This window comes from Diceros bicornis (assembly GCF_020826845.1).
Source record: "Diceros bicornis minor isolate mBicDic1 chromosome 35 unlocalized genomic scaffold, mDicBic1.mat.cur SUPER_35_unloc_2, whole genome shotgun sequence".
Classification (NCBI taxonomy): Eukaryota; Metazoa; Chordata; class Mammalia; order Perissodactyla; family Rhinocerotidae; genus Diceros; species Diceros bicornis.
The window spans coordinates 790,450-818,180 of record NW_026690913.1 but is presented as its reverse complement, the minus strand read 5'-3'; the positions used below and the strand labels follow the sequence as shown (position 1 = coordinate 818,180).

Genomic DNA, 27,731 nt, shown 5'->3' with positions numbered 1-27,731 from the left:
TGATTTATAATTGTTTAATATTTTGACAGATGGTATGAGGGCGTCCATTCACACTCTTGCCCTGGCCCTGGCAAATGTGAAGGGAAGGCTAAGTAACATTATAATTTTATATTATTGACCTTTGAGTAGTCCATCTCTCTTGCTAATGATTGATTTACTAGTTTAAGTCACACCTTGCAAGTAAGTGAAATTAATGACTGAGCAAAGAAACCAAAAGAAATGAAGAATAAGAGACTAAAGAAACTATAATTTCTTTTTTTCTGCCCTGCAGGTTTTGGAGTACGGTTGTCTTTCTTCAGGAAGCTTTTCCTCCAAGTTGGTGATGATGTTGATAAAAACTGATGCTTCCTATGTGCTGGGCCCTCTTCTAAACACTTACACACGTTAACAGATCTAATCTTTATAGCAATGGCATAGCTAGGCCCTGCAGTAACCATCTTCCCGGTTTTACAAATAAGGAACCCTGGGCTTCAGGAGGGTGACCTGCACTTGGTCACACAGTTGGGCAGTGGAAGAGGGGATTTGAGTCTAGGCAGCCTGGCTCAAGTCCCTGCTGCAGGATTCTATATCTGCACAAACAAATGTCTGCTTTGCAAGCAACTTGTTAGCAACTTTCCTCTCCTCACCAACTAGTAATGTGACCTACAGCATTAACCACATCCTTATGGTCAGCACGGATTTACAGGTAAGGGATTGTTCTGCTGTCAGGGCTGAACACAGTTGCTTAGAATTTTGTCTTTTTTGTGGTGTTTTCTTTTGCTTTTAAGTGCTGGTAGGAAACCAAGCTTAGCACAGTGCCTGGCACTCAGCATATCCTGGGAAGAAGAGAGGGAGAGGTGGCGGGAGGGAAAGAGAATGCGTCTTGCAAAATTAATGTAGTTTCATGCCAGGACAAAAACTGATCACGTGACTTGCTCCCAGCCACGCTCCATCCTTTACCCATGGTGGGGATCAGGAGTGGGCTTCTGACTGACCCTCAGAGAACGGCTCCGCCTGGAGGAGGACCAGGGTCTGTCCCGTGAGAGTTCTGAACGGTTAGGGAGAAGGAAGACGCCAGTCTCGGGCAGAGAGCCCTGGGCACCCAACCCCCAAGGACCCCTGCCCATCCCGCAGCGTGCAGCCTGGGCCGGCTCCCCCCAAGGCGGCTGTCAACCTCTCCCACGACACCCCCCTCCGCCCCGCCCCTCCACGGGCCCCGCCCCTCCACGGCCGTCGGCCCCGCCCATTCACGGCGCCCCGTCCCGCCCCCTGCACGGCGTCGGGGCGCCGTGTTCACCCGCGGTGCATGGTGGGGCCGTCGCCCCCGACAACCCGCCCTTCGGCTCCGCGCGCTGCCCCGAGGCGGCGCGGGGCGAGCGTGGCGGCGGTGGCATGCGCCAGGCCTCCGCTCGGTCCGCGCCCCTGGCGAGCCCCGACTCCTAGGAGAGGCTGGGCCGCCTCCAGCGCGGGCTGCGGGACAGGTACGGCCTACCAGAGGCGGGGGCGGGCATCGGCCGGCGCCCAGGGTCGGCTGGTGCCCTGCCCTTTGTCCTTCCCACTCGCCCCGCCCGTGGTTCCCCTGGGCCTGGGTCCGCCCGCGACGGCCCCCAAGCTCCCACTGGGGCCTGGAGGACAGAGTTTACCGGAGAGACCCCCTTGTTGGAGATCTCCCGCTGGAGGACGCGGCCGCGTCGCTGAATTTGCCCGGAAGGGGGAGTAGGAGTTCTCCTGCCTGTCACTCTCAGTCAAGCCTCGTGAATTTCTCTCGTTCCCTCTACACGCCCCCTCCGCAGTCTCTTCAAATTGTCATCCCACCCTGACAGCTGCACTGCATCAGTGGTGACAGGTCCAGGAACACAGGCAGGTGAGTGTGTGTGTGTTTGTCAAACATATGCCCTATTTAAATGCGGGAGACTTTCTGAGGGCCATAGTTCCAGCGAAGGGATGAAATTTCCAGACAGAGAAGTCCAGCTTCTGGAGTATGCGTGATACCTTGATTAAGACATGAAAGATGAGAACCGCTGAAGACAGCTAGATCTAAGAGCACATACAGAAAGAAAATTAAAAAGCACTTTGCTATAAATAACCACATAAAAGATAAGTTGTTGGAACTATTATTTAGCTGCTAAATTAATTGGTGTTGGAAATCTCATTAGTTGACAAGAAAGGAAATAGATGTTTGGATCTCTTGATAAACAAAAGGTTTAATGAGTGTTAAAGTTACAAAATCATTTTAGTGAAGAGAGCTGTGTGTGTGTAACAATGCTAAAATGACAACAATAGTTACGTGTAAGGTAAAGGCAGAAGTAAGTGGTTTTGAAAAGGAAGGAATTATATTGGTTTTATGCTAGATTTAATTTTTGTCAAATATTTTTAGAGCATCTACAACAGGCCTCCTTAATTGTCCTCACCATATTTTACTCTTTAATCTTTTTCTACATCCTATTTTCTTTCTGACATAGCGCCACTCACCCACCCCAGGAACCTCCTCAACTCCAGCTTTTGAAAAATCACTTCCTTCAGTGGCTTCCCTGCACTAAGTATTGATCAGCCTGTTCCCTAACTCATGCAACGTCGGCATTCTTAAAGGACTCTAGATAGTGGCTTGAGTGACTTGCTCCCTGCCTAGATGGAGAATTCCAGGAGCTCAGAAACCATATCTAGCTGAAGCTTTAGCTGATAATAGAGTACCTTAGGTGGAGGAGGGGCTTGATATATGTTTGTTAAAGGAATGGAAGAAATCCCAAGTCAACCAGCTAATGTCCAGGAGGTATAAATGTCTTGTATAGAACATTAGCCACACATTGCCACTAAATAATGACCACGTTCCAGTCAACCAGGAAGAGTGGACAGTGTGATATTTCAAAGATGATATTGTGTCTGCATATACTTGATAATTAAAAGACAAGACATTGCTCTGTGCATCAGTACACTTAAACTGCTTTTTTTTAAAGAAAAAAAACCCAGTTTCTTTAATGTTGTTTGTTAGGTTGTGTTTAAAATGAAACCATTGGGGCCAGCCCCATGGCTTAGCGGTTAAGTGCGTGCCCTCCGCTACTGGCGGCCGGGGTTCGGATTCCGGGCGTGCACCGACACACCACTTCTCTGGCCATGCTGAGGCCACGTCCCACATACAGCAACTAGAAGGATGTGCGGCTATGACATACAACTATCTACTGGGGCTTTGGGGAGAAAAAAAAAAGGAGGAGGATTGGCAATAGATGTTAGCTCACAGCCAGTCTTCCTCAGCAAAAAGAAGAGTATTAGCATGGATGTTAGCTCAGGGCTGATCTTCCTCACACACACACACACAAAAAAACCCATTATATAAGATTAAATACATTAAAAGAAATCACCAGGGGGAAGAACAATAAGAATAATAAAATAATTTTTTGTGTGTGTGTGAAAATCAGCCCTGAGCTAACATCTGCCAATCCTCCTCTTTTTGCTGAGGAAGACTGGCCCTGGGCTAACATCTGTGCCCATCTTCCTCCACTTTATATGGGGCGCCACCACAGCATGGCTTGACAAGCAATGCGTCAGTGCGCGTCCGGGATCCGAACCCACGAACCCTGGGCCGGCGCAGCGGAGCGTGCGCATTTAACAGCTTGCGCCACCAGGCCAGCCCCTAAAATAAATTTTAAAATTTCAATTCTGCTCCAAGGTTCCTTAACCATTTTGAAAAACTAAAGTTTGGTTTATAGATTCAAACCAATTTAAGCTATTGTCCCATCCCCAAAGTGAAATCTTATACTGAAGTCCAGCTCCAAGTTAAAAAGCAAACAAACAAATAATAAAGCAAATTCACCTCTGGGTGTGGGTGTAATTTTTTTCTTTACATTTTACTAATTTATTTTTATTGAGGTCACGTTGGTTCGTAACATTATATAAATTTCAGGTGTATATCATTATATTTCGACTTCTGTATGGAGTCCATCGTGTTCACCACCCAAAGTCTAGTTTCCATCCGTCACTGTACACATGTCCTGCTTTACCCCTTTCACCCTCCCGACACTTCTCTTCCGCTCTGGTAACCACCAATCTGTTCTCTGTACTGTGTGTGTGTTCGTTTTTTGAGTTGTTTTTTTTTTAACTGCTTTTTGACTCTGTTCTCTTAGAATAATAGCTTAGTTACCCCAGGCCTTTAGTTATTTGTATCTCTTAGCCCAAGTTCTAAATTTTAAAATGTCACTGGTTCAAATGGCATTCTTTTTGAACTAAGTTCATTGTGAGTTATCATTTTTGCTTCCTGTGCTAGGAACACCTGGCTGTTTATAGTCCTTATGGTATAATAACTGTGTAATGATTATTATTTAATGTTTAACACTTAATGCTTTAACTATTAAGCAAGGTGAGGCTGTTGAAATTGTATAAGGAATTTGAGTCAAATTTTATAGCCTATTCATGGTTCTGCCTTTGGAGGTTGGTTTTATTTTTAAATCAGTACAGATCTGTTGCTGTGTATACTCATTTTTCATTTTAAAAGTCCATGACTAACTCTAATGCATAGTTAATAAGTACAGAGGCGAATAATTTTGGATACACAGAAAAGTGCGGTAGAAACATGGAAACCTGGGTTCCAGTCTGTGAACTGTTGTGTGACCTTGAGCAGGTCGTTCAGCCTCTCTGAACCTTGGTTCTTCACAGAAATGAGAGGCCTTGACTAATATGTAAAGTACGGCCACAGATTTTTTTTTCTCTAGTAAATAAAGAGCCTCAAAGTAAAAAAGTTGAAAGCTGTAGTTTTGTGAAGCAACAGATAATGAATATCATTGTCTGTACCCTATTGGAGTGTTTGAATGTACCTGTTTTTCGTAACCAATCCCGCTGACCACAAGGACCATTGTCTCCTGAAGCTCCAGAAATTTACAGGCTACGACCTTGGGTAGTCACAGCTGCTTTATCAGTCCACAGATTTCCTGGGAGTGAGAGAGAAAAACAACCTGCCCTTTCTCAGCCCTCTTAGAGGTGGGTCATTGCAATGTTAGCTGGTCTAATAACTGGGCTTTTCCCTTGTACTTGGTGTGTTTCTAGCCCAGATTGTCTTAGCTGTAGTCACACATAGATGTAATTTTATATTCTGAATTTTTTCCTTTTTGTATCAGTGTTTTCTTTGCATTGTGGGAATGTTGTTGAATCTACAAGAGCCTGATGGAATGACTCTGTACAGTGCATATAGTGCCACAAGTGTGGTAGAAACATGTAAGAGGAGTTGACACTTACAATTATATAAAAACATCTGTTTAAAAGGCCCATTAACCAGCCCCAGTGTTTTCAATACCAGTATTGATTCAGGGTGAGATATCGTAAAGGTCCAGAAATTGATGCTGAGGTATTAGTTGAGTAAAGCTGAAGATGATATTGATACAAAAACTGAATAACAGGTGGCTTAAAAGGAGGAAACTAAACCACATACTACACTTTAAGGACCACCCAGCTGTGTAAAACTTCGAAAGGTCCGAGTGAGGGGTGCAGGTGCCTGAAACCATTGGCAGTGGGTACATATCCCGGGGCTGGATGTTTCAAAGATTCTGAAACAGAGATTTAATCCGTAGAATTGCAAGGTGATCCTCCCAATAATCCTTTCTCTGGGTTTTTATTGGGGTAGATATCTTGTTTTAAGTCTTAAATTTAAAACATATGAAAGACAGCACTCAGAGGCACTGCTGCATGGATGATGAGGTTAGAAAATGGGCCTGTGATGAAGAGTGAATTAGAGTAGCATCATTTTGCCTGGAATAGAAGGCCAAGAGGTGTTTGTGGTTTTTCAGTGTAGGAAGTGTCATGCTAGAGAAGAAGTTTGACCAGTCTGTCCCTACTGGAGATAGAGCAAGAACAAAGAAGTTTTATGTTCTTTATTATTAAAAAGAACTTGCTGCTCGTGAGGTGGTGGATTCCCAAAGAGACTGTGGTCCTTCTTCACTAGAAGTCAGAGGTAAATTGTTAACAATTATTTTGAAATGAGTTCAAGCTTACAGAAAAGTTGCAAGTAGAGGGCAAAGACCTCTAATATTTCCCTCACCCAGATTCCTCAACTCTTAACATTTTGTTATATTTTCTCTTTCTCTTTCTATCTAAAATTATTAATCTTTTCTGAACCATTTGAGAACTGGTGCCCCATCACTCCTAAGCACTCCAGTGCATAGTTCCAAAAAGCAAGGATGCTCTGTCTGTGATCACCATATAACCCTCCCAGTCAGGAAATCAATGCTGATATACCAATCCACAGACCCCAGTCAAATTTCACCAACTGTCCTAGCACTGTCTTTTTTATCGTCTGGTCCAGGAGTCCATCTGTGAACCCATTTGCCATGTCTCTTCAGTCTCTCCCCATCTGTACCTATTCCTCAGCCTTTCCCTGCCTTTCATGTTCCTGACAGTTTCCTAGAGAACAGCTTTCATTCTGGAGAGTGAGCCTCAAGCTGGGTCCATCTGATGTTTCTTCATGACCAGATTCCAGTCATGCTTTCTTGGCAGAAATTCCACAGAAGTAAAGCATGACATCAGAGGCACAAGGTCATAGATGCCTTTAAGGGTCTGTCTCATAATTTAGTGATGAATTGCTCACTCTGTCCGGACATTTGTTTTTCATGAACTAAGTATCCTATTGATCACTGAACCTTAGAAGGGAGGAAAGTGACAAATAAAAATTTCTAACATGGAAGCAATTATACCATGTTTCTTTCACTTCTCTTCTGAGTTCAGTCTTCTTAATGAGAAAATAAAGATCTGTGTGAAGCTATTAGATTAAAAATTTGTGTTTCTGTAATTTTTTTTTTTTTTATTTTTCCTTTTTTTTTTTTAGCGTAGGCATACCCCAACTGAGGAAGAGATTATTCCCCAAGCAAAGATTCAGTGTTTGGATTTTGGACCCCATTTTCCCATTAAAAGAATTTTGGTTAAATGATGGTTTCCATTCTAGATTATGCTAAGCAAAGAAATTTACTTAACCTATAATTTAGCTAACAGAGTAACTTTTGGGCTTTTTTTTTTCTCTGAAGGAAAACAGAAACTAATAATTAAGAGCTCACAAATGGAATGTGGGCTCAGCCCCTGTCCCTCAGGGGCCAAGCTAGGCTCACCTTCTGTTGGACTCCTTGTCGTTGATTCAGTCTTTTCTTTAGCATTTTTCTCTCAGACATTATGTGATTTCTCTTTTGGCCTTTAGTTCTTGTTAACTTAGATTCGCAGTTTGGCTTCAGTTAGATGGGATTGAAGCTGGTACTTTGGTGGTGGTTGAGCGGGGCCCTCTGTGGCTAAACTTCCCAAGGACTCTTTTTGGCACTGAGATGGCTTCTCATTTAGCAGTTTTACCCCTAGCCCCTTGGTTTTGGCTGCTACCACCCCTGCTGCCCAGTTTCCCCTACCTCTTGCCCAGGCTGGGTGTGCAGGGTAAGCTCTGTCCTCTAGCTGACTGCCAGCACTCACCTGATCATCACAGGATAGCAGTCAGTGACAAATCCCGGCGATGTTACAAAGTTGTAAAAAGAAATCCCCCCAAATTTGAAGTAATAGTGTTAGGGGGCCTAGTCTTCCTTAAATGTGAGTGAGGGCAGGTCTACTTTTCAGAGACCTCTTCCTAACTCAGCTACTTGGCTCTGCCCAGGCGTGTCTAGTTGGGAACAGAGCAAGCCACCAGTCTTCAATCTAGGGTGGATTTGTGGAGGCATTGTGTCTAGACCTGGTGGGATCCCCATCGCTCAACTGTCACCGTCTCAGAGAAGTCTGGCCATATCATATTTTACATATTTATCTTGTGTATTGTCTCTCCTTCCCCCTAGAATGTCAGCTGCCTGAGGGTAGGGGTCTTGGTTGGTGTACACCGGATTAGTCTCCAGACCTAGAACTGTGCCTGGCTCATCATGGCACTCAAGAAATACTTGCTGAGTGATTGAACCTGCTTCCCAGCCTTTTCTTACTGCATTTCCCCATTTACTTTGAGAATCTTGTTTTTGCTTCATTTCAGTGTCCTTTTTGCTTTTTAGACTTCCGTGATGACTGCTAAGTATTTTTGTCTTGAGTTTCAAACGCAGCTGGCATTTTCTGCTTCTGAGAGAGGCCAGAGAAGCATTCTTACAAAGGTGTGATTTCAAAGGAGATCATGTTCTAAATCCAACTGCCTATTACTTATCAGTGTAATTATTCATAAAACATTTTCTTTCTGTATTATAGTGAAAAGAAGAGATTGGACCTGGAAAAGAAACTTTATGAACATAATCAATCTGACATATGCAGGTAAGAAAGGACAGCGGTAACAGTTTTTAAACCAATTTGCATATGTTAGTCAATAAAAATTTAACCCTAATATATGTTACAAATACCATAGTTACAGTACTTTTACCATTCTCTTATTTCTAATGTGTAGCAGTTTCACCTAAACATTGCAATTTAGTATAATCACTGTCAAATGTAAGAATAAATTTGGTTAAAATTAGTATAAGATAAAAATTATCTTCTTTTCATCATTCAGTATTTGTGTTATCTCAGGAATCTATTTTGCTTAAATGTCTTAAGAATAAGATGGATTATAGGCCGGCCCAGTGGCGTAGTGGTTGAGTTTCCGTGCTCCGCTGCGGCAGCCCGGGGTTTGCTGGTTCAGATCCTGGGGGCAGACCTACCTACGCATGGCTCGTTAAGCCGTGCTGAGGCAGCATCCCACACAGAAGAACTAGAAGGACCTACAACTAGGATATACAGCTATGTACTGGGGCTTTGGGGATAAAAATTAATTAATTAAATAAATAAATTTAAAGAAGAAAATTTGAAGAAAAAAAAAAAAGACGCCTTATAGTCTTTCTTTCTTTTTGGCCACAATTTAAACACCTTGAGCCTGTGTATTGATTAAGGCGTAATTGCTGTAGCTGGCCCTTCAACAAACTGTTGTAGGCAGGGTTACATGGTGTCTCACTTATTCCTGGATATATGATAATGACAGTTAAAATTACTATGAGCAGTGGATAATATACGTTATCCTTTTTATGTTACTTAATCTAATATTAAGAGCAAAATGTTAATATTTTTAATTCTATTTTATAGAAACTGAACTTCATCCTTAAGCCAGATGTATGGTGTTACCTCCAATATTGTTCATATGAAAAATTTCTGGCTATTATAGCATTTAATCTGTGATTTATTTACATCATAATATGAGTGAGAAATGAAAACATCTCATCCAGAAGAGAGAGAAGCCAAGAATATTTTAAAACCAAATCATCTATCTATTCCATTTATTTCCTCATCTTCAAGCTTATTCTTTGGTTTTAAGATTTAGTGTCCCTCCAAAGGTACCAGTCAGGTAGCCATATGTCTCTAGTAGGTCTAGAGGAGACGAGAAGAGCCAGTGAGATGGTGGAAGAAGTAGCAGTGTTGTAGATGCCGTGGCCTCAGAAGTGGGCCCCAGGCTGAAGGAGTCCAGGGCAGCTGCCATTTTTCTAGCCTCTGGCTAAAGGAGCAGAAGACAGGGTATAGACTTTTCCTGCACCCTGTTCTTGGGTGGCTTCCTGGTGTAATGGTGGTGGGAGGGGTGAGGTGAGAGAAGAATGGGAACCTTTACCAAGCCATCATTTTGCTGAGTTTGTTCCCCTCGCTCAGCCTCTTGTTGCTTCCTGGAAGAGAGAAGGTATGATTTGCCAAAAATATGCTGTCTTTGACTGCCCGAAGGATAAAATCTAAACTCTCTAACATGGCTGTTTCAATCTGGTTCCCCACGGAAGGCAGAGTATGAGAGGAGGGTTTGCGTGTAGGTGGTAATTTGTAGGAAGTAGTCACCTAAAACTGAAGAGGAGGGCTGGGCAGAATGAAGTAGGAGCTGATCACTGCTGTGGGAACCTAGGGTTCCATCCCTCCAGGTTTTCAGAGGAGCCATGTAGTCTGCCCCTCTTCTCCCCGCAAGTGTCCACTGAAGGCAAGGAAGAGGGGGCTGTTTACCTACTGGTTCCTGACCCCTGTTGGTCAGGGCTGTCCCAGGAGGTGTTGACTCCTCACATCCAGGCTTTCCGTGCTGCAGCCCTGGTAGCACCTGATGCACCTGAGGCAGGTGCTGCCAGGTTCACTGCATACAGCAGGTTGCTGCAGCTGTGGCTGGTAGAAGAAAAGGTGGGCCAGGAGGATGTGAGGAGGACATGAGAGGTGTCTGGTACAGGGGCTTCCCAGACCCTCCATTATCTGCCCCTGTTTAATTCTCATCATCACCACCCTTGCCAGCCTCCCCCTAAAATTCTTCATGGACCAAAATTCCAGTTTCTGAAGCATGACCAGATCTTTTGTAGCACAGTGTAAGCAGGTAGGCTCTGTCTTCAGGCGCCTCGGTTCAGTCCAAGTCCCACTACCTCTTCGCCCTGTGACCTTGGGATGATTACTTCAACTTTCTGTGTGTCCATTTCTTCATCTGTCAAATGGGGATAAGGATATTTATGAGAACTTAATAAGTTAATACATATAGAACCTTAAAGCAGTGTCTGACCCAGAGAGTCAATAATTTATTATTCATCACTATTTTTGTCAATATCATCGTTATTCTTATTTATTACTTTTGAGCCTTCTAACATGCTAGTTCCCCTGCCTGAATGTTCTCCCCTTGTCTTTTTCTCTTGCTTTCCCCAATTTTGGGTTAACTCTTACCCATCCTTCAGGTCTTAGCTGAAAAGTAATTTCCACTGTGAAATCCTCCTTGAGTCCTTCTGCTAGGTTAGGGTGTCCAGTCTGTCAGGGTCCCTGACAGGTATTGTACTTACCTGATTGTTTTCCCTGTTGACCCTAGCTGAGTGGCTTTCGTATTCATATTCAGAGCCCTGAATATATGAATGATTGCACGGATGCATGGATGAGTTGCTTACGTGGTCAGCTTTGAAGGTTATTGTGGAGGCAAGAATGAAACTAGAATTTGGATGGAGAAGGCATGGTTACTATTGTACCTGTTCCAGGTGGACACTGGCCACCCCTGGCAGCTTTACCAAGTGCCTGCATGTGAAAGATAGTTTGGGTCTTCCTCCATTACTGTCGCTTGTGTCGAAAATGGCAGATATGAGCAGCAGTAAAACCAGTCTCAGGTTTTTTGTTCAGAAGGAAAAATGGGAACAGCCAACCAAGATTAAAGCACAGTATTAGCATGGTAAGGAAGTTTTTAAAAATTATTGGCCCAGGGGTAGCCTGTTGGTTAATTTTCGACGTCTCCAGTATCTTTGCAAATCTGTGTTTTGAGGGTAAACATTTTTGTGGTATTTAACTTATTTTTGCTTGCTAAAAGAATGTTGAATAATTTATTGAGCCAAGAATAGAAATGCTACATACCGGGTACTCTTTTATGATTTAAATACTTGTAAAGGAGAAAGAGCTAGAATTAGCAGTGTTGGTTCTTTGAGAAGAATGGGCTGCACAACTTGAACTATCCAGCATTACACTTTTGATGACAGTCTCTAAAGGTTTTTTCACAATTTGAGTAAAGTTACGGTCCATATATTATTATAAAATATTTGGGAGGTGACGTCAGCATCATGATGGAGCAAGCTCTCCCCTTAGACTCTCCCCACTAAGATACAACAAAAAGGACATTCATATACCAAAAGAGGACACTCACACAACACAAAAGACATCTGAGAGACCCACCCAGCTATACATCTGAACGTGGAGGTGCTGGACACCCCCCCGGAGGAAGTGGAAGGAGGTAAGGAGAGCTCCTCTTGCTCCCCAATGGCAGTGACCTCGGGACCGCATGGCTTGCAGAGAGAGGGGGAGAGGCGGCCCTCTGTGGGAAAATTGTGACTCTCCAAGTTCGCTCACAGCCCATGGGAAACCCCCACACAGAGGTGACTGAACTGTTGAGGGGTATCTTCATCAAGCTAGCACCCCAGGAGAGCAGATAGCAAAGGAAGAGTGAGAAGCCCCTGGGATTGGGCAGGCAAAAGAAAGCATCCCTCCCCCTGTCCAGTGCTCCAGCACAGCCAGTCGGCCAAAGTATCCATGGATCACTGTGGGCTCAGAATATACAGCTCTTGACCCCACCCAGTGGTGGCAGCTGGAAGCTGCAACCAGATACTATCATGCGGAGACACAAATCCACACCGTCCAACAGTGTGAAAAAATATATTAAATATCCAGACCAGAAGGAAAGTGACAAGCACCCAGAAGTCAATCCTGAAGGCACAGAAACCTATAATCTAAATGACAGAGCATTCAAAATAGCTATCATGGGGGCTGGCCCAGTGGAGTAGCGGTTAAGTTCACACGTTCTGTTTTGGCGGCCCAGGGTTCGCCAGTAGGTATCCTGGGCGCGGACCTACTCACTGCTCCTCAAGACGTGATGAGGCTGCATGCCACATAGAAGAACTAGAAGGACCTACAACTAGGATATATGACTGTGTACTGGGGCTTTGGCGATAAAAAAGAAAAAGAGGAAGATGGCAACAGATGTTATCTCAGGGCCAATCTTCCTCAAAAGAAAAACAAAACACAAAATAGCTATCATAAAAAGGCTCTATGAGTTACAAGAAAATACAGATAGACAGTTCAATGAAATGAGGAACTTCTTCACAAAAGAGATTGAAACTATAAAGAAAGCCAGTCAGAAATGTTGGAGATGAAAAACACAATGGAGGAGATAAAGAAAAGTCTGGAATCTTTAAAGAACAGAGCTGAGAGTATGGAGGATAGAATTAGAAATCTAGAGGATAGGAATGCAGAAATGCTCCAGATGGAGGAGAAGACAGAACTAAGACTAAAAAAAAGAGAAGAAATTCTGCAAGAAATATCTGACTCATTTAGGAAATGCAACATAAGGATTATAGGTATTTGAGAAGGAAAAGAGAGGGGAAAAAGGAGCAGAGAGCTTGTTCAAAGAAATAATAACTGAGAACAGTCCAAACCTGGGGAAGTTTGAAGTTTTTCCAAACCTCTCCAAGGCATGTAATAGTAAAGCTGGCAAAAGTCAATGACAAAGAAAAAATATTAAGGGCAGCAAGGCAGAAGAGAGTAAGGTACAAAGGAACTCCTATCAGGCTCTCAGCGGATTTCACAGCAGAAACTCTGCAGGCTAGGAGAGAGTGGAATGATATATTCAAAATTCTGAAAGACAAAAACTTTCAGCCAAGAATATCCAGCAAAAATATCCTTCAGATATGATGGAGAAATAAAAACTTTCCCAGATAAACAAAAGCTAAGAGAGTTCATTGCCACAAGACCCCCACTACAAGAAATGCTCAAGAAGGCCCTCGTACCTGGAAAAAAAAAAAGGAGGGGGGATACAAATCCGTGAGCAAGGAGAAAAATAGGTAAACAAAATCAGAAAAATTGAAGCTCTCTATCAGAACAGGTTAGCAAATACTTAATTATAACAGCAAAGATAAAGGGAAGGAAAACACCAAAAATAAATATAATCTTGTCATTTGAACCACAAACCATAACACAAGATGGAATAAGTTGGGACAATAATAACTTAGAAGGGGAAGAGGAAACGGATGGAATTGACTTAGTCTAAGGAAATAAGAGACTATCAGAAAACGGACTATCTCATCTATGTGATTTTTTATACAAACCTCATGGTAACTACTAAGCAAATAATCAGAACACAGACATGTATGATAAATAAAGAGAAAACTAAGAAAACCATCATAGAGAACTACCAAACTGAATTGGTAGTCCAAAACACACAGGACGAGAAACAAAGGAAGTGCAGAAGAACCGGAAAATAGGTGATAAACTGGTAGCATTAAGCCCTGATGTATCAATAATAACTCTAAATGTAAATAGATTGAATTCTCCAATCAAAAGACACAGAGTGGCGGGATGGATTCAAAAACAAGACCCCACAATATGCTGCCTCCAGGAAACACATCTCAGCTCTAAAGACAAATACAGGCTCCGAGTGAAGGGATGGAAGATGATACTCGAAGCTAATGGCAAATAAAAGAAAGCAGCTGTTGCCATACTTATATCAGACAAAGTAGACTTCAAGATAAAACAGGTAATGAGAGACAAAGAGGGGCAATATATAATGATAAAAGAGTCACTCCACCAAGAAGGCATGTCACTTATAAATATATATTCACCCAACAGAGGAACACCAAAGTACATACAGCAACTATTAACAAACCTCAAAGGGATATTAACAACAACACAATAATAGTAGGGGACCTTAACACCCCACTTACATCGATGGATAGGTCATCCAGACAGAAAGTCAATAGGAAATAGTGGACTTAAATGAAAAACTAGACCAGATGGACTTAATAGATGTATAGAGAGCACTCCATCCAAACACAGCAGAATACACAGTCTTCTCAAGTGCTCATGGAACATTCTCGAGAATAGACCATATGTTGGGAAACAAGGCAAGCCTCCATAAATTTCAGAAGATTGAAATCATAATAAGCCAAATTTTATTCTTTTTGTTGCGATTGTAAATGAGATTGTATTCCTGAGTTCTCTTTCTGTCAGTTTGTTATTAGAGTATAGAAATGCAACTGATTTTTGTAAGCTGATTTTGTACCTTGCAACTTTGCTGTCGTTGTTGATTATTTCTAGTAGTTTTCTGATGGATTCTTTAGGGTTTTCTATATATAAAATCATGTCATCTGCAAACAGCGAGAGTTTCACTTCTTCATTGCCGATTTGGATTCCTTTTATTCCTTTTTCTTGCCTAATTGCTCTGGCCAGAACCTCCAGTACTGTGTTGAATAAGAGTGGTGAGAGTGGGCACCCTTGTCTTGTCCCTGTTCTCAGAAGGGTGGCTTTCAGTTTTTCCCCGTTGAGTATGATGTTGGCTGTGGGTTTGTCATATATGGCCTTTATTATGTTGAGATACTTTCCTTCTATACCCATTTTGTTGAGACTTTTTATCATAAAGGGATGTTGGATATTGTCAAAAGCCTTCTCTGCATCTATTGAGATGATCATATGGTTTTTATTCCTTGTTTTGTTAATGTGGTGTATCACGTTGATTGATTTGCGGATGTTGAACCATCCCTGTGTCCCTGGTATAAATCCCACTCGATCATGGTGTGTGATCTTTTTAATGTATTGCTGGATTCGGTTTGCCAATGTTTTGTTGAGGATTTTTGCATCTATGTTCCTCAATGATATTGGCCTGTAATTTTCCTTCTTTGTATTGTCCTTGCCTGGCTTTGGTATCAGAGTGATGTTGGCCTCATAGAATGAGTTAGGAAGTGTTCCATCTTCCTCTATTTTGGAATAGTTTGAGAAAGATAGGTTTTAAATCTTCTTTGAATGTTTGGTAAAATTCTCCAGAGAAGCCATCTGGTCCTGGACTTTTATTTTTTGGGAGGTTTTTGATTACTGTTTCAATCTCTTTACATGTGATTTGTCTGTTCAGATTCTCTATTTCTTCTTGATTCAGTTTTGGAAGGTTGTATGAGTCTAAGAATGTATCCATTTCTTCTAGATGTCCAATTTGTTGGCATATGGTTTTTCATAGTATTCTCTTATAATCCTTTGTATTTCTGTGGTGTCCATTGTAATTTCTCCTCTTTCATTTCTAATTTTATTTATTTGAGCCTTGTCTCCTTTTTCCTTAGTAAGTCTGGCTAAAGGTTTGTCAATTTTGTTTATCTTCTCAAAGAACCAGCTCTTTGTTTCATTGATCTTTTCTACTGTTTTTTAATGGTGACAAAGGGGCCGTACTAATGTAAGGTGCTAATCACAGGGAAAATTTGGTGTGAAGTATATGGGAACTCTGTATTATCATCACAATTTTCTGTAAATCTAAAACTATTCTAACATTAAAATTTTATTTAACAATTTTTTAAAAATAAAGGCAGGGCTCCCTGATATCAATAAGCCTCGTGAAAATGCATTCATTAATAATCAGAGGAAGCACCCCCCACATGCTTGTACACACACACACACACACACACAAACACAAACTCAGGCACAGGGACGGAGCCCCGGATCTGACTCTGACATCTCAATGAACAGATTCCAAAAAGCAATTACACTGCCAAGTATTATGCTAAAACAATTATTGAAATTGCTAGTCAAAAACAGTTAATGGAATAATTAAGACAGATTGACCTAAAAGCTGATTTAAAATTAACCTGACGCATGCATGCTATCTAAATAATGACTCTCTCCTATGAGCTAGCCTCTCATTAAAATCAAATTCCACTGGGAGAAATTACACACTTGCACCGCGATTGGGAAGAACAGGCCGCGTTCACTCAACCACTGATGGAACTGGAGGGTCATCAGACGAGGTAAATGGAAATGAGTGTCCTGTCCTTCCAGGTGCGCTGCGATCTGTCTCAGTAACAAGCCACTCCCCTCCCATTTTTCCCTTTGAAAATGATGGAAACTCATTAAAATTGCATCAGCTCAGGACCCCAAACCACTAGGTGCCTGAGTGGGCACATCTGAAGGTTCCAAAGGGAAAGATCGGAAGGGAGGGGCCGTGGGCTGGGGTCCCGTGGACACACTGCGGGCAGGGAAGGGAGCTGAGCAGCTCTGAAAATGAGGCCCCTCAAGCACTTGAGGAAACTCGATGGCTTCCACCCCTCGTTTCTCTAAAGGTGAGAAAACCCATGCTTGTTGGAGACCAAACTCCAGGCGGGTGGCAGAGGCAGGAGCTCTTTTCAGCGTAATGCTTTTCCCCACCCAGCACCTTCTCCTTTCCACTGCTGTATCCAGATGGAAAGAACTCATGGTGAGGTTTGTGGGTCTACAGGCCTGGATCACACCTTGCTCCTGAGTTTAGCCCAGGGGTGTCCCAGTCTGAGTGAGCAGTTTTCGCTTGTCCCCATATCCCTAGCCGGCTGCCTGCCACTGGCTAACCTAGGATCCTGTGGTGTGTGCGCCCATGTTGGGGGACGCACCTGAGAAGGCCCGCCCTGCTGGAGGAGGGTCATGGGCACCCCTCCCTCCAAGGGCCCTGATGTTACCTTGATAACATTTTTTTAAATGGATCCCCTGCTCAGCATTTTTATGAGATAAAGAATTTCCCTCATTAAAATTATTCAAGTTTAGTAATAATATATTCTTGGGACAAGCAGGAAAACACAGGATGCTCCAAAATGATCCATTACTTGGAGGATTTTAAAATTCTAATGAGAGAAACCACTCTCTCTCATTGTTCATCCTCTTGGCCATCAGCAGGATTAGTCTGGGAGAAGGACAAGGCAGGAATTGGGTACATTCCTTATTTATCCCTCTGATTTCTCCAGAGTTTTTCTTTTCTTCAAAGAGAAATCTCTGGGCTCTGCAGGGCTTGTCAGTGGTGATGTCAGGCAACTCTGAGACTGTGCAGAGCAGGAGGATGAGAACAGGAGAGGGAGAAGAGGAAGAGCTGGGACCATCACTTCCCATCACAGGCTGAGGCTGAGTTAATCTCCACCTAGGTCAGGATCCCAGGAATCGGATGTCATCGGCCTTGTCACACCGTGGGGGTTGGGAACAGAGAACAGCCAAGTCGCCACGGCCACTTTCAGAGAAATAAACAAAGTGGGAGGGCACCACTGGGAGCCAGTTTGAAAATGGTCACTAAAGTGAAATAATAAGACACACTTTTCAGAAAAGTGAAGACAATTCTTTTGGTTCTCAGACTCGCAAACACCGTGTGTTCTTTAGGAGCAGACTGAAGCCGTTGACCTCTAGGGTGATTGTGAAAGGAATTTGGGCTCCGTCACTGTTTCTGAATAAGTCAGAACAGTCCAGCACTCACTCCTTGGCAATGCGGAAGATGACCAGTGTCCAGGTGCTGTGGGGTTGAGACCTCTATCACTCAGGGCATCCTGCCAGGCAGAGGGGCTGGCCTGGTGGCCACTAGACCTTTATCAGATGTGGGATTTGCAAATATTTTCTGCCATTTTGGATTGTGGATTATCTTTTTTCCTTCTTAATATTCTCCTTTTATGCACAAAAGTTTTTCATTTTGAAGTCCAATTTGTCTAATTTTTCTTTTGTTACTTGTGCTTTTGGTGTTATATCTAAGAAATCATTGCCAAATTCAAGTCACAAAGATTTACTCCTATGTTTTCTTCTATGAGTTTTATAATTTTGGCTCTTATATGTAGGCCTTGGATCCATTTTGAACTCATTTTCAATGAGTGTGATGGTGTGAGGTGAGGGTCCAGCTTCACGCTTTTGCATGTGGTTGTCCAGTTGTTCCAGCACCTGTGCTAACCGTTTGTGGGTTTCTTCGGATTTTTCCTCATGTATGATTCTATCTGCATAAAGAGGCATAAAGAGGCAACTCTACTGCATTTCCAATTGTTGTGATTTTTATTTTTATTTTATTTCAAACTGTCTGTGCCTTTATATTTAAAGTGCAATTTTTGTAGATAATATACATTTGGGTCTTATTTTTATATCCCTCCCGAGAATCTCGGCCTTTAACTGAACTCTTCGGTCCACTAATGTGTAAAATGATGAGCAAACAAGATGGTGGGATAGGAGTTTCAAGCACAGGTTGTTCAGCAACAGCCTTGAACAAAAAGAACAAAGTTGGAGGCATCACACTTCCTGACTTCAAAATATACTACAAAGCTATGGGGGCCAGCCCGGTAGCATAGTGGTTAAGTTCGCCTGCTCCACTTCGGAGGCCCAGGGTTCACAGGTTCAGATCCTGGGCGCGGACCTACACACTGCTCATCAAGCCATGCTGTGGTGGTGCCCCACATACCAAAAATAGAGGAATATGGGAACAGATGTTAGCTCAGGGCTAATCTTCCTCACCAAAATATATATATATATACTACAAAGCCATGGTAATCAAAACAGCATGGCACCGGCATTAAAACAGACACACAGACCGATGGAACAGAAGAGAGAGCCCAGAAATAACTCCATTTATGGTAGTTTATGGCATTTATGGTAAATTGATCTTTGACAAAGTTGTCAAGAATACACAATGGGGAAAGGATAGTCTCTTCAACAAATAGTGTTGGGAAAACTGGTTTTCCACACATGGAAGAACTGAACCCTTACCTCACTCCGTATGTAAAAATTAACTCAAAATGGATTAAAGACTTAAATTTAAGACCTGAGATCATAAAACTATTAGAAGAAAATATAGGAGAAATACTTGAGTTTGGTCTGGGCAATGCTTTTTTTGGACATGACCCCAAAAGCAGAGGCAACAAAAGTAAAAGTAGACTAATGGGATTCATTCAAACTAAAAAGCTTCTGCACAGCAAAGGAAATCATCAACAGAGTGAAAAGACAACTTACAGAATGGGAGAAAATATTTGCAAACTGTAATCTGATGAGGGGTTAATATCTAAAATATATAAAGAACTCATACAACTCAATAGCAAGAAACAAGTAACTCATCTGAAAAATGAGCAAAGGATATGAATAAACATTTCTCAAAAGAAGACATATGAATGGCCAACAGATACATGAAAAGGTGCTCAACATCACTAGTCATCAGGGAAATGCAAATCCAAACCACAATCAGATATCACCTCACACCTGTTAGAATGGCCATCATCAAAAAAACAAAAAATAACATGTCTTGTTGAGGATGTGGAGAAAAGGGAACCCTTGTGCACCATTGGTGGAAATGTAAATTGGTGTGGCCACTGCGGAAACCAGTATGCAGCTTCCTCAAAAAATTAGCAATAGTATCAATAGAACACCTTGGTATGATTGATAGAACCAATCATTGTACATAAAACAGATCTGCACATATATGATAAATAAAAGAACGTAAGGGAAAAAATTAACAGTAGAACTACCACGTGATCCAACAGTCCCACTCCTGGGATATATCCAAAGGAAATGCAATCAGTATTTCAAAGAGATATCTGCACCCCCATGTTCACTGCAGCATTAATCACAGTAGTCGAGATATGGAAACAACCCAGTGTCCGTTGACAGATGAATGGATAAAGAAGATGTGGTACATATACACAACAGAATATTATTCAATCATGAGAAAGAAGGAAATCCTGCCATTTGTGACAACACGGACGAGCCTGGAGGACATTAAGCTAAACGAAACAAGGCAGACAGAGAAAGACAAATATGGTATAATCTCACTTATATTGGAATCTAAAAAAACAAAAAAACACGTGGAACTCATAGAAGCAGAGATTAGAATGGTTACCAGGGGCTGGGGTTGAGGGGGGGAGATGGTGGTCAGGGGTACAAAGCTGCAGTGACGCGGGTTGAATAAGTCCAGAGATCTAATGTACAGCACGATGACCACAGGTAATACTACTGTGCTGAATACTTGAGATCCACTAAAAGAGTAGCTGGGTGCTCTCATCACAAAAAAATGGTAACTGTGTGAGGAGATGAGGTGTCAATTAGCTTGACTGCAGTAGTTATTTCACTACGTATATGTACATCAAATCAGCATTGGATACTTTAAAATATATAATTTTTATTAAAAATATATAAAATTAAAAATAAATAGCTATTGACATAGTTTTGGGTCTGTAACTTTATTTCTTTTTTCTATTCGTTTCCTCCAGTTTTTTCCCCTTTGTCTTTTTAAAACTTTCCTACTGGTTTTTTCAAAGGAAGTAATGGAGACATGATTCACATGCCATAAAAGTCAAGTTTTTTTTATTTTACAGTACTATTTGTTATGAACACATACATTCATAAACCACCACAGAAATCAAGACAGAAAACAGCTCTCCTGCTCCCAAAATTCCCCGTCTGCCCCTTGTGGCAGCCCCTCCTCCCCACTAGCCAACACTGATCTGCTCCCTATCAGTAGTTCTGCTTCTTCCTGAATCTCACAGGGATGGGATCACACACTATGTAACAACTTTTTGAGCTTTACCTTCTTTACTTAGCAGATTGTATTTGATATTCATCCATTTTGTCTCACATATAAAATACTTATTCCTTTTCATTACTGAATAATATTCCATTGGATGGATGTGCCACTTATTTACTAGCTGAAGAACATTTATATCTACAGTTTGTCTGTTTGGGTTGTTTCCAGTTTTTGGAAATTGTGAATAAGTCTGCTATAAACATCAACATACAGATTTTTGTGTGAACGTAACATTTTGATTCTCTTTGACATATATCCAAGAATAAGATTACTGGATCAGAAAGATTACATGGTCAACATTTCTTTAACTTTACAAGAAACTCTCAAAATGTTTTCCAATATGGCTGAAACATTCTGCTTTCCCAGCAGGAGTGTACGAGCATTCTGGTTGCTCTGCATCCTTGCCAGTACTTGATATTGTTGCTAATTTTTTAAGCCATTCTGAAAGGTGCACACATGTATCTCATTGTGGTTTTAATTTGAATTTCTCTGATGACTGATGATGTTGAGCATTTTTTCCTGTACTTTCATTCCATTTGTGTATCATTTTTGCTGAAGTGCCTCTTCAAATCTTTTGCCAATTTTTTACGAGGTTGTTTGTTTTGTTATTCAGATTTAAGAGTTCTTCATATACACCGAATAAAAAGCCTTCACAGATATGTGTTGCAGAAATGGTTTCTCCCAGTTTTTGACTTGTTTTCCTTCTCTCAACAGTGTCTTTTGAAGAGAAGTAGTTCTTAGTTTTGATAAAGTTTAACTAAACAAAATTTGTTATGGGTGTGCTTTTGGTTTCACACCTGAGAAATCTTTGCCTAATCCAAGGTCATGAATATTTTCTCCCAGAAGATTTATAGTTTTAGATTTTACACTTACTGCTATGATTCACTTTGAGTTAATTTTTGTATGTGGTGTGAGACATGGGTCCAAGGATTTTGGGGTTTTGTTTTGTTTTGAGTTATATATTATGGTGGATATTTTTGCATATGAATATTCAATTTTTCCAGTGCCTCTTTTTGAAAATACCATTCTTTCTCCATTAAGTTATTTTAGCAACTTTGTCAAATATCAATTGCTCATACATGTGTGGTTCTGTTTCTGGATTCTCTCTTCTGTTCCACTGATCTGTGTGTTTATTCGTTCACCAGCACACTATTGATTATCGTAATGTTATAATATGCCTGGAAAGCAGGTAGTTTAAGGCCTCCAACTTTGTTGTTCTTTTTCAAAATTGTTTTGGCTATTCTAATTACTTTGCCTACTCAAATAAATTGTAGAATCAACTTCATAGTTTCTACCAAAAATATGCTGGAATTGTAATTGGTATAGATCAACTTAAGGAAAATTAATATTTAAAATACTGAGTCTTCCAATCCACGAACACTGTATATTTCTGCTGGGGTCTGAATGCTTATGTCCTCCCAAAATTCACATGTTGAAATCCTAAACCCCAAGGTTGAGAGTGTTAGAAGGTGGGGCCTCTCGGAGGTGCTTGTGTCATGTGGGTCGAGCCCTCATGAACAAGATTAGTGCCTTTATAACAAAAGAGGCTCCAGAGAGAGCCCTTGTCCCCTGCACTGTGTGAGGACACAGCAAGAAGGCACCAGCTATGAACCAGGAAGCGGGCTGTCACCAGAATGTGACCGTGCTGGCGCCTTGATCTTGGACTCTCAGCCTCGAGAACTGTGGGAAATAAATGTCTGTTGTTTATAAGCTATCCAGTCTGTGGGTTTTTTTATAGCAGCCCGAATAGACTAAGACCATTTCCCTGCTTATTGAAGTTTTCTTTTACTTCTTCCATCAGTGTTTTGTAGTTTTCAGCATAGAGATTCTACAGGCATATTATAGGATTTATTCCTAAATATGTTATGATTTTTGTTCCTATTGTAAGTTGCACTTTTAAAATGTCAATTTCTGGGGGCCAGCCTGGTGGCGCAGTTGTTAAGTTCGCATACTTCACTTCCACGGCCCTGGGTTCTCGGGTTCAGATCCTGGGCATGGATCTACACACTGCTCATCAAGCCATGCTGTGGCAGCATCCCATACAAAGTAGAAGAAGATTGGCACAGGTGTGAGCTCAGGGACCATCTTCCTCAAGCAAAAGAAAAAACATGTCAATTTCCAATCATTTATTGCCACTGTATAGAAATACAAATGATTTTCGTATGTTGACTTTGTATCCTATGACCTTGTTACACTCATTTATGAATTCCAGTAGCCTTTTTTTTTTGTTATATTCTTAAGGATTTTTTATGTAGACAGTCATGTCATCTGTGAAAAAAGACAGTTTTACTCCTTCCTTTCCAATCTGTATGCCTTTTATTTGATTTTCTTGCTATTTCACACCAACTAAGAATCCAGTGTGGTGTTGACTGGGGACAATGAGAGCGGATGTCTCTGCCTTGATCCTGACTTACAGGGGAAGCCTTTAGTCTCACTGTTTGTGATGACTGCAGGTCCTCAGGGACGCCTTGTATCAAGTTAGAGAAGTTCCCTCTACTTCTACTTTCCTGGACTTTTATAAATGGATGTAGAATTTCTTCAAATGCATTTTCTGCATGTCACATGATTTTCTTCTTTACTCTGGTGATGTGGTGGATTACATTGTTTTATTTTTTGTCCTCTTGGCTATTTTTTTTTTTCAGTCATTTCTCCAGGGTTCACAATCTCCATCTCTAACTTTTCCTGTTCCACTTACAATGAACATTTTAGTACTTCAGGTAAAATATGGAAATAGTGCAGCCATATTGGGCCACCCCGCCCATCCTTTATGCTGTAGTAACTGTATGTACTGCATCTACATATCTTATGAACCTAAGAAGAAAATATTATCATTTTTCAAAGACTTTATTTTTTTAGAGCAGTTTTTGTTTCCCAACAAAATTGAGTGTTTGGTACATATATGCCCTGCTCCCATATGCACAGCCCCCCCACTATCAGCTTTGCCCATCGGATGGTGTATTTGTTACAGATGACGAACCTGCACTGACATGTCATCATCACCCAAAGTCCACAGTTTACACCAGGTTCATTCTCGCTGTTGTGCATTCTGTGGGTTTGGACAGATGTCTGATGACATGTATCCACCATTACTGTGTCATACAGAATAGTTTCACTGCCCTAAAATCCCTCTATGCTCACCTATTCATCCTTCTACCCTCCCCATAATATTACAGTTTTTACTGTAAGTTGTGTGTATTATACAAAAGTTAGAAGGAGAAAGCAGAAAAAATGAGTAGCCTTTGACATTTACCTAGATATTTACCATTTCTGAAGCTACTTATTCCATTCTGAGGATCTGAGATTCCTTTTCTGGTATAATTTCCCTTCTCCTAAAGAATTTCCTTTAGCATCTTCTGTTGTAGAGATTTGCTGGTAATAATTTCTCTTAGTTTCTCTAAATCTGAAAATGCTGTCTTTCAACAGTGATTTTCGAAGGATATTTTTGCTGGATATACGATTCTGCATTCACAGGTCTTTTTTTCTCTCTCTCTCAACACTTTAAATCTCTTTTCTCATTCTCTTCTGGTCCCCATAGTTTCTGATGAGAAGTCAGCTATTAATCAAATCATTATTCTCCTCTGTGTGAAGTGTCATTTTTCTCTGTTGCTTCCAACATTTGCTTTTCGGCCTTGGTATCCAGCTGCTTGATCTGATGTGTCTCTATGTGGGACTGTCTTCATTCTGCTTGGTGTTAGTTGAGCATCATATTTGCAAATGTCTATCTTCCATCACTTGGATAATTCCAGCCACTATTTCTTCAAGTATTTTTGTCTGCACATTCTCTCTCTCCATTCCTTCTTTGAAGCAGACCACATGTATATTAAAGTTTGATCTTACTTAAGAGTGACTGAGGCTCTGTTATTTTTCCACCCTTTTTTCTTTCTATTTTCCATGTTAATTTCTATTGCTCTACTTAAATTCCATGTAAAGAATTTATTTCTAATATTGTATTTTTCAATTCTAAAATTTTCTTTTTTAAATTTTTCTGCTGAAATTTCCTACTCTTTCATTTGCTACAAGCATGTTTGTTTACCTTCATGTAGGATAGTTATGACAATCACTTTAAAATCTTTGTTTAATACTTATGTTTTCAGCCAAGATGAAATAACAGGGAACTAATTTACCCTTCTTCCCACAACAACTGAAAATTTTGGGGAACATATATGAAACAGTAGTTTTCACACAGTGGGTCTCAGGCAGCAGAGTTCAGTGACCCCTGAGAGACCTGGAACTGACAAGGTGGGCCCTGTGATGGCCCTGCTGCCTGGAGAGAGAATTCCAGGCTCCAGCACAGGGAAGGAGAACCCAGGTGGACCCCTGAGCTCTCCCTGAGTTGAAGAGATGGCACTGGGTGTCCTGGGAGGCTGAGGTGACTAGAGCACATACGGAAGACCACCCAAGAAGTGAGAACTGCAGCAAGAGAGAACTTCACAGATTCTCCGTGGGCCCACTGCATCTTCCACTGAGTCATGACCAGTGCACCCATGTGAGGAAACTACCCAACACTACAGAATCAAACACCAAAAAACTAGAGGAAATAATTCTTGGAGCTCACACAGACAGGAATGGTTTGGGTTCAACCAGTCCACACATGGCTTAGGAAAGCCCCATAACTCACAGGAGATTGTGTCCAGTATTCAGAGTGGCCTCAGTGGTGGAACACAGTCAGCCCTGGACTAAAGGTGACTCAGATCCCACCTGACAAAGCTTAGAATCAGCCTGAATGTTTCCAGTTGTTTCAAAGTAACACAACTCTGTCCCAGGAAACAGCTCAAGAATATTTTTAGGAGTACAAACTATCCAGGTTCCAACAAGGAAAAATACACAATGTCTACCAGCCAACCAGAAATTACCTGGTATGCAAAAAAGCAGAAAAACACATCATGTAATGAGCAGACAAATCACTCAATTGATACTGACCACAAATAGCACAGAGGACGTAATTCATAGACAAAGATGGGATGTTATTACTGTCATCATATTCCACATGTTCAAGAAGTTAGAGACAAGACTGACAATGTAGGGGGTCGGGGGTGGGTGAAATAGGTGAGGGGATAAGAGGTACAAACTTCCAGTCATAAAATGAATAAGTCATGGGGATGGGATTACATCATGGGGAACAAAGTCAACAATATTGTCATAACTTTGGTGACAGATGGAACTAGATTTATCATGGTGATCACTTTATAATGTATATAAATGTCAAATCACTATGCGGTGCACCTGAAACTATCATAATATTGTATGTCAATACTTCAGTAAAAAAAAGAAAAGGCTGATGATGTTAAGTAGAAATATGGAAGATATGAAAAAGACCCAAAAACTTTTAGAGATGAAATGTCTGTAATTAAACATCTGTAATGAAAACTTACTAGATGAGATTAAGAGCAAATCCGTCAAAAGATTAATGAACTTGAAGACATACCATAGAAACCATTCAAAATAAAATACAGAGAGAAAATAGACCAAAGAAAATGAACAGAAAGTTAACTGCAGGACAACTTCAAATGGCCTCAAATATATGTAATCAGAGTCCCAGAAAGAGAAAGAGAAGAAAACAGAAAAAACAATTTGAGGAAATAATGACTGAAAATTTTCCATATTTTATTAAAAAAAAAAACTATAAACCCACATATCCAAGATACTTAATGAACCCCAAGTCTAAGACGTATGAAGAAGACACATCATAATTAAATTGCTTAAATAGGGTGATAACAAGATAATCATGAAATCAGACAGGAGATAGAAAGACCTGCTGAGTGCAGAGGAACAAAGGTTAGAATGAAGGCAGATCTCTCACTGGAACTGAGGCCAGAGCAGAGTGAAGCAAGGTCTTCAGAGTATTGAGAAAAAAAGCTGCTAATTTATGATTCTATGCCTGGCAGCAAAGGGTACAAATAAGATAGACTATCAACTTTCTCAGACACACAAGAGCTGAGATAATTCACGGTAACCAGCGGATCAGCGCTGAGAGATGATGAAGGAAAATGACACAATATGGAAACCTTATGTGAAGAAAGGGATAGAGAGCACTTTCTGTGGGGTATGTAACATGTCGAATAAAACGTGTGACAACATGGACACGGAGGCTGCAGTGGGGGTGGGAGAGTACTGTTGTGAGGTTGTTCAGGCGTCATGAAGTGGTCTGATATTATTTGAAGATAAACTGTGAAAAGTTAAAGATGTGTACTGTAAACCCTAAGGCATGCACACTCACGCACACACACAGAAAAACTCATCCAGAATAAGCCAAAAAAGATGATTAAATGGAATCATAAAAAATACTTAAATTATGCAAAAAAAAGCAGTCTAAGAGGAAAAAGCAAACAAAAAACAGATTGGTCAACTAAGAAACAAATCGCAGGATAGATTCAAATCTAACTATTATCAGCAGTAACATTAGATGACAGTGGTCTAAAAACCCCATTTAAAAGGCATAATTTGTCAGATTGAATAGGAAAGCAAACTCAACTATATGCTGCCTACCCCAAACCCACTTTAAATATAAAAACACAAATAAATTAAAAATAGAGAGATTGGAAAAACATGCCATGCTAACACTAGTTGAAAGAAAGCTGGAGAAGCTATACTAATACTAGATAAAGCAGATTTCAGGCACAGTGAATATGACCGGGAATAAAGGAGGTCGTTGTGAAATACAAAAGGGTCCATTATCAAGAAGACATAATACAGGCTGTTTATGCACCTAATGACCGAGCTTTATGGCACGTGAAGAAAAATCCTTATCTGCCAGTTCCAACACCTGGGTCATCTTGGGATCTATCTCAGTTGATCCTCTTTTCTCTTAATAATGTGTCCCATTTACTTGATTTTTGGATGTTGGGTGATTTTGCACTGTGTCCTGGACATTATGAATGTGGTGTGGTGGAAATTCTGGATTCTGCTATTTTCCACCAATGACTGTCTCTTGGTTCAGCAGGTAGTGATCTCAGCTGGTCTTGAACCGCAAACTGGCTCCTGGCTGCAGCTCCAGCCTCAGTTCAGATCTTTTGTT

At 41.1% G+C, this 27,731-nt stretch overlaps 1 long non-coding RNA gene across 6 annotated transcripts; it reads left to right on the top strand.

The window, feature by feature from the left end:
• The first annotated feature begins 311 nt into the window (after positions 1-311).
• On the top strand, positions 312-27,731 carry LOC131402264 (uncharacterized). 6 transcript variants are annotated; one of them, XR_009218476.1, is made up of 4 exons: positions 5,836-5,914; positions 7,965-8,060; positions 8,152-8,214; positions 27,657-27,731. It is a non-coding gene; the product is annotated as an uncharacterized LOC131402264 (long non-coding RNA). The 6 variants fall into 6 exon arrangements; XR_009218477.1 differs by lacking the exons at positions 5,836-5,914; positions 7,965-8,060 and adding an exon at positions 312-685; XR_009218474.1 differs by lacking the exons at positions 5,836-5,914; positions 7,965-8,060 and adding an exon at positions 4,815-4,947.